The 10,387-nt window shown below is 50.9% G+C and overlaps 1 protein-coding gene across 1 annotated transcript in view; it reads left to right on the top strand.

Annotated features, from left to right (window-relative positions):
* The first annotated feature begins 1,658 nt into the window (after positions 1–1,658).
* The window catches only part of LOC139279464 (carabin), a 246,818-nt gene continuing 238,089 nt past the window's right edge, over positions 1,659–10,387 (top strand). The window contains exon 1 of the mRNA XM_070898596.1: positions 1,659–2,113. The gene's annotated coding sequence lies outside the window, so the exon portion shown is untranslated. The remainder of the gene's footprint in view (positions 2,114–10,387) is intronic.

The following is a 10,387-nucleotide window of genomic DNA, read 5'->3' as shown; positions in this document are numbered from 1 at the left end:
ACTGACAACCAAGAACAGTTTGAAGAGGACATTACCATCATTGATCCACTAACCCACACCCAACCAGCAATCGACCTCGCTGACAATCACGAGGATGAACCCACCATGCCCGACAGTCCGATCAGACCAGCCGCGCTGCAGTGCAGCAATGATCCGACCGACTCACACATGTCAGGACTTCAACTCAGGCGATCAACCCGGGAACGCAGAGCGCCAGATCGCCTCAACTTGTAAATAATTTGTATCTAAGACTTGCGGGGGATGGTGGGGGGAAGTGATGTTATGTATGTAAACTTTACAATAGTGTAAGACTTGCCACCAGGGGGAGCACCTCTTGGAGACCCAAGGATCACCTGCACACCTCGTGCAAGCAAGTATAAAAGGTTGCCTGCCATGCTGATTCTTCACTCTGGAGTTACATTAAACAGACCAACGTCACAACTGTGGTGTATGTAGCACACAAATCACTGACTCCACACGGTCTGATGTAAATCTAACTGCTGTGACCTTCGTCCTTTATTATTCAGCTCCAGAGTGCATCTCAGGTGTGGTGGCCAGCCTTATATAGCACCTTGTTGCAGGTACTACCAGGGTTTCCCACCACAGCGCCCTCTGTGGTGTGGCATAGTGCTTACATTACATTTAAGGTACTGGGACAATACACACATCATTACATAACATCACCTTCCCCGCCCCCCCCCACCCACCAGGACACAGGACAACGATACACACATCATCACATAACATCACCTTCCCCCCCCCCCCCCCCCACCAGGACGCAGGACAACGATACACACATCATTACATAACATCACCTTCCCCCCCCCCCCACCAGGACGCAGGACAACGATACACACATCATTACATAACATCACACTTCTCCAATGGAAGACAGATGGGCATAGACAGTGCGTTAGTATGGTACATATTATCTGGTACATTAACTGGTTATTGACTGGTAACGGATCCTTGATTTCCTTGTTAGCCGTTATCATTAATTGTACTTCATCCATTATTTTACACAAATACAGTGGCCATTCAGCATTAAAAAAGTAATTCTTATTATAAATTCAGTATCCCACATTAACATAGCTCATATAGAAGTCCTTTGTGGGGACCACCTCTTGGTAAGGCCCTTTCAAGACTCCCGGGTGCATTTCCTTTTTAAGGCGCCATCTTTGATGCAGGAGGATTCCACAAGGCTTCTCCTTGGGCGCCGCCATCTTTGATGCTCTGCTGCTCCGACACGATGCCGCCGTCATCTTCTTCTCTGCCGCTCCGGATGCCCTCCGCCGTCGCCGCCTCCGCTCCCCTCCGCTGCCACCTGACTTGCCGCCTCTCCTGCGGCCGTCGTGGCCTCTCCAGCGGCCGCACTTGCCGCGTCCCCCGCGGCCTCCGTAGCCGCCGACCTCCAGCTGCTGCCGCCGCCCGACGCTAACAGCTCCTCGGCGGGGCTCTTCCGAACCGCCGGCCATCCTGGATCTCTTGCACCCCGCCAGCTCACTCCCCCCCCACTAGGCCTCTCTGTGCAGGGCTGTTTGCCTGTAGGGGCTGGGGCTGCAGGGTCTCTGTGTGAGGCCCGGGCCTGGGGCTTGCCTGTGGTTGGATTGAGGCTGCAGCTCCAGCTCGGTCGGCGTTGCTCTCTGGGGACCCGGGGCACGGCAGCACCCCGGGGAGCAGCAGCCTGTGGAGTGATGAAGTCTTCCCAGCTCCCACGGACTGTCCCCATCCACCTCCGGCTGAGGAGTGTCGGCCCATCGCCTGCAATGACCCACAAAGGTAAACCGTGCATCTCGTCCCCGTGGGATACCTGCACCTCCGCTCTGCCAAGAACAGATATCAGTTCCTTGGTGTAGGTACGCAGCTTCACCGTGACCGGGACCAGCTTGGGTCGTGCAGCTGGGTTAATCCACAGTTTATCAAAAGTTCTCCGACTCATCAACGACAGACCCGAGCCCGTGTCCACTTCCATACTCACAGGGACTCCGTTGATTTTTACTTCCCTTATCACTGGGGGCGAATCGTCGGTGCACGTGTGCAGTCCGAACACCTCATCATCTTCTACCTGCTCCTCGCTGAACAGTAGATCATCCCACATCTCCTCAGCCACATGGTGAGTCCGATTTCTTTTACACATACGCTGAAGGTGGCCTTTAACGTGGCAGGTATTGCATGTGTACTCCGCAAACCTGCACTGGTGAACCCCATGGCTTCCTCCACAGCGCCAGCCTGGTGCTGCTTGATTGGCCCCCCTCAGCGGACTCTGAGTTCCAGGATCCCGAGGTCCGTGCTCTCTGCCCCGGGCAGAGCCACGTTCTGCAGTTTTGTCCGTGGTGGGCGCTATCCTGTGGACAGTGCCTGCCGAGTTCGAGACTGTGTGGATTATTTGCTTGGTGCTGCAAGTCGAGGTCATATATGCCCAGCTGATGGTGATGGCCTTTGTCAGAGTGACTGTGGGTTCCGTGGCTAACAGCTTGTGAAGGAGGCCCTCGTGGCCAATCCCCATGGCGAAAACGTCCCGCAAAACCTCGTCAAGGTGTGCGCCAAAATCACACGGCGCCGCGAGTCTCCTGAGGTCCGCAGCATATTTGGTGACATCCTGGCCCTCAGATCTGCAGTGATGGTAGAATTTGTATCTGGCTGTGAGGATGCTCTCCTTCGGTTTCAACTGGTCATGAATGAGTTCAGTCAGCTCCTCGTATGACTTGTCCCTGGCGCTCCCAGGTGCCAGCAAATCCCTGACGAGACAGTAAACCTCATCTCCACAACTGGAGAACAATATCGCCTTACACTTATCTCTCATTGCGTATGTGTCCTCCGTCAGGTCGTTTGCTGTGAAGTAGTACTCGAGCCTTTCCGTAAAGGCCTCCCAATTATTGCTCACGGTAAAATCCTTTAGCGAGCCCAGAGTAGCCATGGTTACGTGGAGTTCGTCCGCTTCCTCGTTGCCAATGTGGTGTATGTAGCACACAAATCACTGACTCCACACGGTCTGGTGTAAGTCTAACTGCTGTGACCTTCGTCCTTTATTGTTTAGCTCCAGAGTGCCTCTCAGGTGTGGTGGTCAGCCTTATATAGTCCTTGTTGCAGGTACTACCAGGGTTTCCCACCGCAGCGCCCTCCGTGGTGTGGCATAGTGCTTACATTACATTTAAGGTACTGGAACGATACACACATCATTACATAACAGTTTGAGCTTACAGTATACAATCTTGTGGAGTTATTCTGAACATAACACAGCTCAATTAACATCTCAGCGATAACATTTCTGTCGAAATTGCAGCTCTCCTAGAAACTAGAGTATGTCATTCAATTAGATGTGGCTAATCTGCACCTCGACTTCATTTTCCTACATTTGCTCCATATCCCCTGATACTCTTGCCTGACAAAGATCAACCAATCTCAGTCTTGAATGCTTTAATTGTCCCACAGCATTCACAGCCCTTTGGGGAGAGAGATCCAAATTAGCTTATCATTTTCTTGTTACAGTCATGTTTCTATGATTTTAGACACAGTTGTGTTATATCAGAAGAGAGGCAATTTTATGGTTATTACGGTTCCAAGAAATGAAAGTACCGTTCGTGAACAATCCTGTATTATCTGCGTTCGAACAAAGTGTCACACCCGAAAAGTTAACCTTTCTTTTTCAGATACTGAATCACTCATATGCCCAGCATTTCTTTTTTACACAACAATTTGAAAAAAAAATTCAGCTTGAGAATTGCACCAGTAATAAACTGCTCCCCGAGTAGAAAAAGTCCGCTACAACAATAACTTGCATTGATATGGCGCCTTTATCGTAGTAAATCGTCTCAAAGCACTTCATAGGAGTGTTATCCGACAAAAGTTCTCCCTGAGCCACATAATGGGGATATTAGGACATGTAACCATAAGCTGGGTCAAAGAGGTAGATTTTAAGGAGCATCTTAAAGGAGGAGGGAGAGGCGGAGTGGTTTTGGGAGGGAATTCCAGAGCTTGGGGCCCTAGGCAGCTAAAGGCACGGCCGCTCAATGGTGGAGCGAAAGCAGTGGGGGATGTGGAACAGATATGCATTAATGAATCCAGACGGCATAAGAACATAAGGAGCAGGAGGAGGCCATTTGGCCCCTCGAGTCTGCTCCGCCATTCAATAAGATCATGGCTGATCTGATCCTGGCCTCAATGCCATTTCCCTGCCCACTCCCCATAACCCTTGACTCCCTTTTTGTTCAAAAATCTGTCTTATCTCCACCTTAAATATATTCAATGTCCCAGTGTCCACAGCTCCCTCTGCTGTAGAGAATTCCGAAGATTTACGACCCACTGAGAGAAGAAATTTCTCCTCATTTCTGTTTTAAATGGGCGGGACCTTATTGTGAAACTATGCCCCCCTAGTTCTAGATATCCCCACGACTGAATTTCATTCACTCATATATCATTAATCATCAATAATCTGGCTGCTGAGAGAGTTAAATCTCCGACATCGTGGTTGAACGTATCAGTGATTCAGTAACAGAAAATTGCATGAGTGTCGGTAATGAGTTCGGCTCTTGCTGTTCACCCCAAGACACTGAGTTGATTCATGCTATAATGCACTATGACACGAATTTATCGCTATGATTTCCCATTGGGGTTGAGTTCCCAGTCTCGCCTGTTCCATTAGGAGAAGTGATGAGAGTATGTTGGGGAGGGGTGGGAATTCACGTGGGTCGAACACGTGAATCTCCCAGGTGCGGGTTGCAGACTGACTGGCAGCTGCTGATTGTGAATCTTTGGAATTCTCTACCCCAGAGGGCTGTGGATGCTCAGTTGTTGAGTATATTCAAGACTGAGATCGATAGGTTTTTGGATACTCACTGAATCAAGGGATATGGGGATGGGGCGGGACGGTGGAGTTAAGGTTGAAGATCAGCCATGATCTTATTGAATGGCGGAGCAGGCTCAAGGGGCCGAATTCCTGCTGCTGGAGGACACACTGTCTGCCTTGGCGGGAATTGAGCCTGGCATAGGGAGACTAAAGACAGGACGGAGATAAAATAATACAAAAAAAGGTAAGTTCTGTAGCCAGACCAATAAAGGCATTGGAGATGGTACCGAAGAGATTTACTAGAATGGTTCCAGGGATGAGGGACTACAGTTACATGGATAGACTGGAGAAGCTGGGGTTGTTCTCCTTAAAGCAAAGATGGCTAAAAAGAGATTTGATAGAGGTATTCAAAATCATGAAGGTCTTAGCTAGAGTAAATAAAGAGAAACTGTTTCCAATGGCTGAAGGGTTGCAACGAGTAGAATGCGCTGCCTGATAAGCTGGTGTACACAAATTCAATAGTAGCCTTCAAAAGGGAATTGGATAAATACTTGAAGGAGAGAAAGTTGCAGGGATATGGGGGAAGAGCTGGGGGAGTGGGACTGACTGGATTGCTCATCAAAAGAGCCGGCACAGACTCGTTGGGCTGAATGGCCTCCTTCTGTGCTGTGCTATTCTATGATTCTAGGCTACCCTTCATGCCCCGAGAGTTACCCCCGTTCTCTCTCCTAGCACTAGCTCAACTCGGAGACCCTCTACAGCTTGAGCCTCAGCTCCACGTCACTCATTTGGCATGCACTGCCAACTGCAGCTGTGGGCCAGTTGGGCAAGGAATTCTTTGCCAATGACTGCATCACCTTACAAATGGATTTTAAATAAACTTCGTATTTAATTACTTGGTAATTTGATAAATTATGGATTCATTTTTATCCGTGAGCAATGCCAGAGGTAATGAACTAGTAAATAAAATACCACGTCCAACATGTCGACGCAATCTTTCCCCGAGACGCCGGCAAATGGGCAAACCTGCGAGCAAAACGGGCATGTGGTCACACAATAAAACCTAGAGCATGTTGAGAAATCTTCTCAGCCTGAATTTCTAACATGGGTGAGTACGTATGAAGTGCGACCTGCAGTGGCCCTGTAGAGGAATTGTGCCCAGAGCAACAATGCGTAAGTGAATTACCATTATTAGTGGAAAGACTTGGATTTATAAAGCGCCTTTCATGACTAACGGAAGTCTCAAAGTGCTTCACAGCTAATTAAGTACTTTTGAAGTGTAGTCACTGTTGCAATGTGGGAAACGCGGCAGATAATTTGCGGAAAGCAAGTTCCCACAAATAGCAATGTGATAATGACCAGATAATTTTTTTGTTATGTTGACGAGGGATAAATATTGGTTAGGACACCGGGGATAACTCCCCTGCTCTTCCTCAAAATAGTGCCATGGGATCATTTACATCCACTTGAGAGCAGACAGGGCCTCGGTTTAACGTGTCATCCAAAAGACAGCACCTCCAAAACCGTAGCACTACCTCAGCACTACACTGGAGTGTTAGCCTAGATTTTTGTGCTCAAGTCCCTGGAAACATAGAAACATAGAAATTTACAGCACAGAAGGAGGCCATTTCGGCCCAGCATGTCCGCGCTGGTCGATAAAGCCGCACAGCCCTTGGTCAGCAGGTTGAAGATTACAGAAAAACCTATGCCCTGAAGTTTACATATAAACCGATGAACAATGAACAATGGTAGAAAGGTAAAGAGCACTCAGCCCAACCAGTCCGCCCCACACAACTGCGACACCCCTTACACTGAGACATTCTACACTCCACCCCAACCAGAGCCATGTGAACTCCTGGGAGAGGCAAAAACCCAAGCCAATTTAGGGAAAATAAATTTGGGAAAATTCCTCTCCAACCCATCCAGGCGATTGAAACTAGTCCAGGAGATCACCCTGGCCGCATTCGATTCCTTGCAATACTTACCATTATATCTGCGCCAGCCAACAAGAGGTTATTCAATTTAATCCCGATTACCAGCTCTGGGTCCGTAACCCTGCAGGTTACAGCATTTTGGGCCCCAGTTTCGGACCCCCAGTAGAACGGCGCACCTCGGAGAGGCCCGCCTAATTTCTAGAACTGAAAATACTTACCTTGCGATTCTCCGATATCTGTAGGCCCGTTTGCAGCTCAATGCGGCGCAGCAGGAGCTGCTGGGGGCAATGCTACAGCTCTGCGCCAAAAAGAGTGCCGGCAGTTGTGTGCGTGCACAGTAGCTCCTGGCCCTCCCAGCGCGTCCTGTTTCCGGGCGAGCCTATCCCTGGCCGTAGGTACGTCGCCCCTATCCCGGGCCGAGTGGCCTGCCTGCCCTTACCGCCTCGGTGGCGAGTCCCACCCGAGTATCTCGTTGGTGGCGGGCCCCACCCGAGCATCTCGTCGGCGGCGGCGGGCCCCATCCGACCACCTCTTCAGCAGGCTGTTGGAGGGCTTCTGGTGCTGCAGGTGAGTAGAAAATTTAAATTTTTTATTTATTAATTGATTTTTTATTTGTTTTATATTTTATTTTTAAATTTTTTTTTCATTTATTGATTATCATTTATTATTGATGATGGCTCTTTATTGGTAAAAGTGAAGTGTTTACTACTTTGTAAAATCCCCTAACTTCCCTTCCACCCCCCATCTCTTGCTACCTGCGCCTAATTTATACAGTGTAGGCAAAGATTTTCTGAGCATACAAAAATCGACACTTACTCCGTTCTAAATTAGTTTGGAGTTACTTTTCACTGCCTAAACTTGCAAAACAGGCGTAAGTGGCAGTTAACACCCCCTTTTGAAAAAAAATCTGTACTAAAACAAAGCTATTCTAACTAACTAGAACTGGAGCAAACTAAATGCTGAGAATTGCGATTTCTAAGATACTCCATATTAAACTAGTTGCTCCAAAAAAAAGGAGCAACTCGAGCCGAAACTTGGGCCCTTTAAGTGCCCATCCAACCATCTCTTAAAAGTGGTCAGGGTTTCTGCATCCACCACTCTTCCAGGCAGCGAGTTCCAGATCCCCACAACCCTCTGCGTAAAGAAGCTCCCCGTCCGTCAAATCCCCTCTAAAACTTCCACCAACCACCTTAAAACTATGCCCCCTTGTAAATGACTCCTCCAACAATGGAAATAGACCCTTACTATCCACTATGCCCAGGCCCCTCAATATTTTGTACACCTCAATGAGGTCTCCTCTCAACCTCCTCTGTTCCAATGAGAACAAACACAGCCTTAGCGGGTTGTGTAGAGGACTCAGAGAGGCTGCAAGGAGATTTGGATAGGTTAAGCGAATGGGCTAAGGTTTGGCAGATGGAATACAATGTCGGAAAGTGTGAAGTCATCCACCTTGGGAAAAAAAACAGTAAAAGGGAATATTATTTGAATGGGGAGAAATTACAACATGCTGTGGTGCAGAGGGACCTGGGGGTCCTTGTGCATGAAACTCTTTTTGGAGTTCACCTGCAAAAACATAAAACATTAAACGGTGCCACCCGACCTGGGTGACACTCCAGACATTTACAAAGCCCTTTTTTTCCCCCCCCTTTTTTTTGTTTTTTTTTGTGTTTTTCTTTTTTTGGTTTTTTTTTTGGGCACTAAAATCACAATTTTCCCCAGTGCCCCCTATAAAAGGAAAGGGGGACACTAAAAGCACCGGCAATTAAAACAAATTAAACTTAAAAACGTAAAATCAAATTAAAATTTGGTTGCCGGGCGTGATGATGCACTCCAGTCCCTCCGGTGCCCACCTCTCGCGGAAGGCCGCGAGCGTACCGGTGGACACCGCGTGCTCCATCTCCAAGGACACCCTGGACCGGATGTAAGAGCGGAAGAGAGGCAGGCAGTCAGGTTGAACGACCCCCTCGACCGCCCGCTGCCTGGACCGGCTGATGGCACCCTTGGCCGTGCCCAGGAGCAGTCCTACGAGGAGGCCCTCGGACCTACCCGCTCCCCTCCGCACAGGGTGCCCAAAGATCAGGAGAGTGGGACTGAAGTGCAGCCAGAATTTCAGGAGCAGCCCCTTCAAATAATAAAACAGGGGCTGCAACCTTGTGCATTCCATAAAAACATGGAACACGGACTCTTCCAGACCGCAGAAATTGCAGGCGGCCTGGGAGTCCGTGAACCGGCTTAAAAATTTGTTGCACGGCACTGCTCCGTGCACCACCCTCCAGGCCAAGTCCCCGATGAATAGTGGGAGGACCCCTGCGTAGAGTGCCCTCCATCGGGGACCCCCGCCTCCTCCGGACGGCAAGATGGTACGCCATGGCGTGTCCGGACGGCCGGCGAGGATGGCAAAGTTGAGGGTGTGCAGGAGCAGCCCGTACAGGAAACCCCTCCGCGCGGAACTGAAAGGCACGGAGGGGATTTCCCCGAGGCGGCTCAAGTTGTGAGGCGCCGGCCCCCGAGGGAGTTCCGGGGTTTGGCGCCGATGAGGAATTCCGTCCGGACGGGGGTCAGTTCGGACAGGATCTCCCCACGTGCTTGAGCCTCCTCGATGCACCTAACGGAGTCAGGGCCCAGAGCTGTTTTTAGCGACTCGATGGCATCGGCCGCGTGGCGGACGTTGGCAGAATTTAGGCGCCGCGCCAGCGTGTCTGGCGCCATCCAGCCCGCTCCTCCGCCATCGAGCAGGTCCCTGACCCTGGTCACCTCACCAGCCACAGCCCTCTCTTCCGACCGCCACATAAAACCTCGGCCGTGGAGGTACGGATTCCCGAGCAGCGGTTCCTGCAGGACGGCCGCCACTCCAGCCGGCGGAGAGCTGCGCTTGGTGGAGACTTTGTTCCAGACCCTGATGAGTTCCCTGTAAAAGACAGGCAGCTCCCGGAGGGCGGTCCTGGCACCCCCCAAGTTCACAAACAGGAGCTGCGTGTCATAATTGAGGTCGCGTTGCTGGCGGAAGAAATACCTCGCCAGAGCACACCACCTAGGAGGGGGCTCGACGTAAAGGTATCTCTGCAGGGTCTGAAGACGGAAAGTCGCGAGCTGGGCGCTGACGCACACCAACGACTGACCGCCCTCCTCAAGCGGGAGACTCAAGACCGCAGCAGAGACCCAGTGCTTCCTGTTGTTCCAGAAGAAGTCCACCAGCTTCTTCTGTATCTTGGCGACAAACGCAGGGGGAGGGGTCAAAGTGACCAGCCGGTACCACAGCATTGCGGCCACCAGCTGGTTTATGACTAGCGCTCGACCCCTGTAGGACAGCACTCGGAGCAGTCCCGTCCAGCGCCCTAGGCGAGCGGCGACCTTGGCCTCCAGCTCCTGCCAGTTCGCCGGCCAGGCTCCCTCGTCGGGGCCAAGGTAGACTCCCAGATAGAGGAGATGGGTCGTGCTCCAGGCAAAAGGCCTGAGCTCCTCCGGCAGGGAGTCCACCCGCCACTGACCCACCAGGAGTCCGGAACATTTCTCCCAGTTGATCCTGGCGGAGGACGCGGCCGAGTAAATCTCCTGGCACTCACGCATCCTCCGCAGGTCAGCGGGATCCTCTACCGCGAGGAGCACGTCATCGGCGTAAGCCGAGAGGACGACCTCCACGCCCGGCCCTTGCAGAGCCAGTCCCGTC

This window comes from Pristiophorus japonicus, chromosome 14 (assembly GCF_044704955.1).
Source record: "Pristiophorus japonicus isolate sPriJap1 chromosome 14, sPriJap1.hap1, whole genome shotgun sequence".
In the NCBI taxonomy this organism is placed as follows: Eukaryota; Metazoa; Chordata; class Chondrichthyes; family Pristiophoridae; genus Pristiophorus; species Pristiophorus japonicus.
This window is presented reverse-complemented; position numbering and strand designations above follow the sequence as displayed.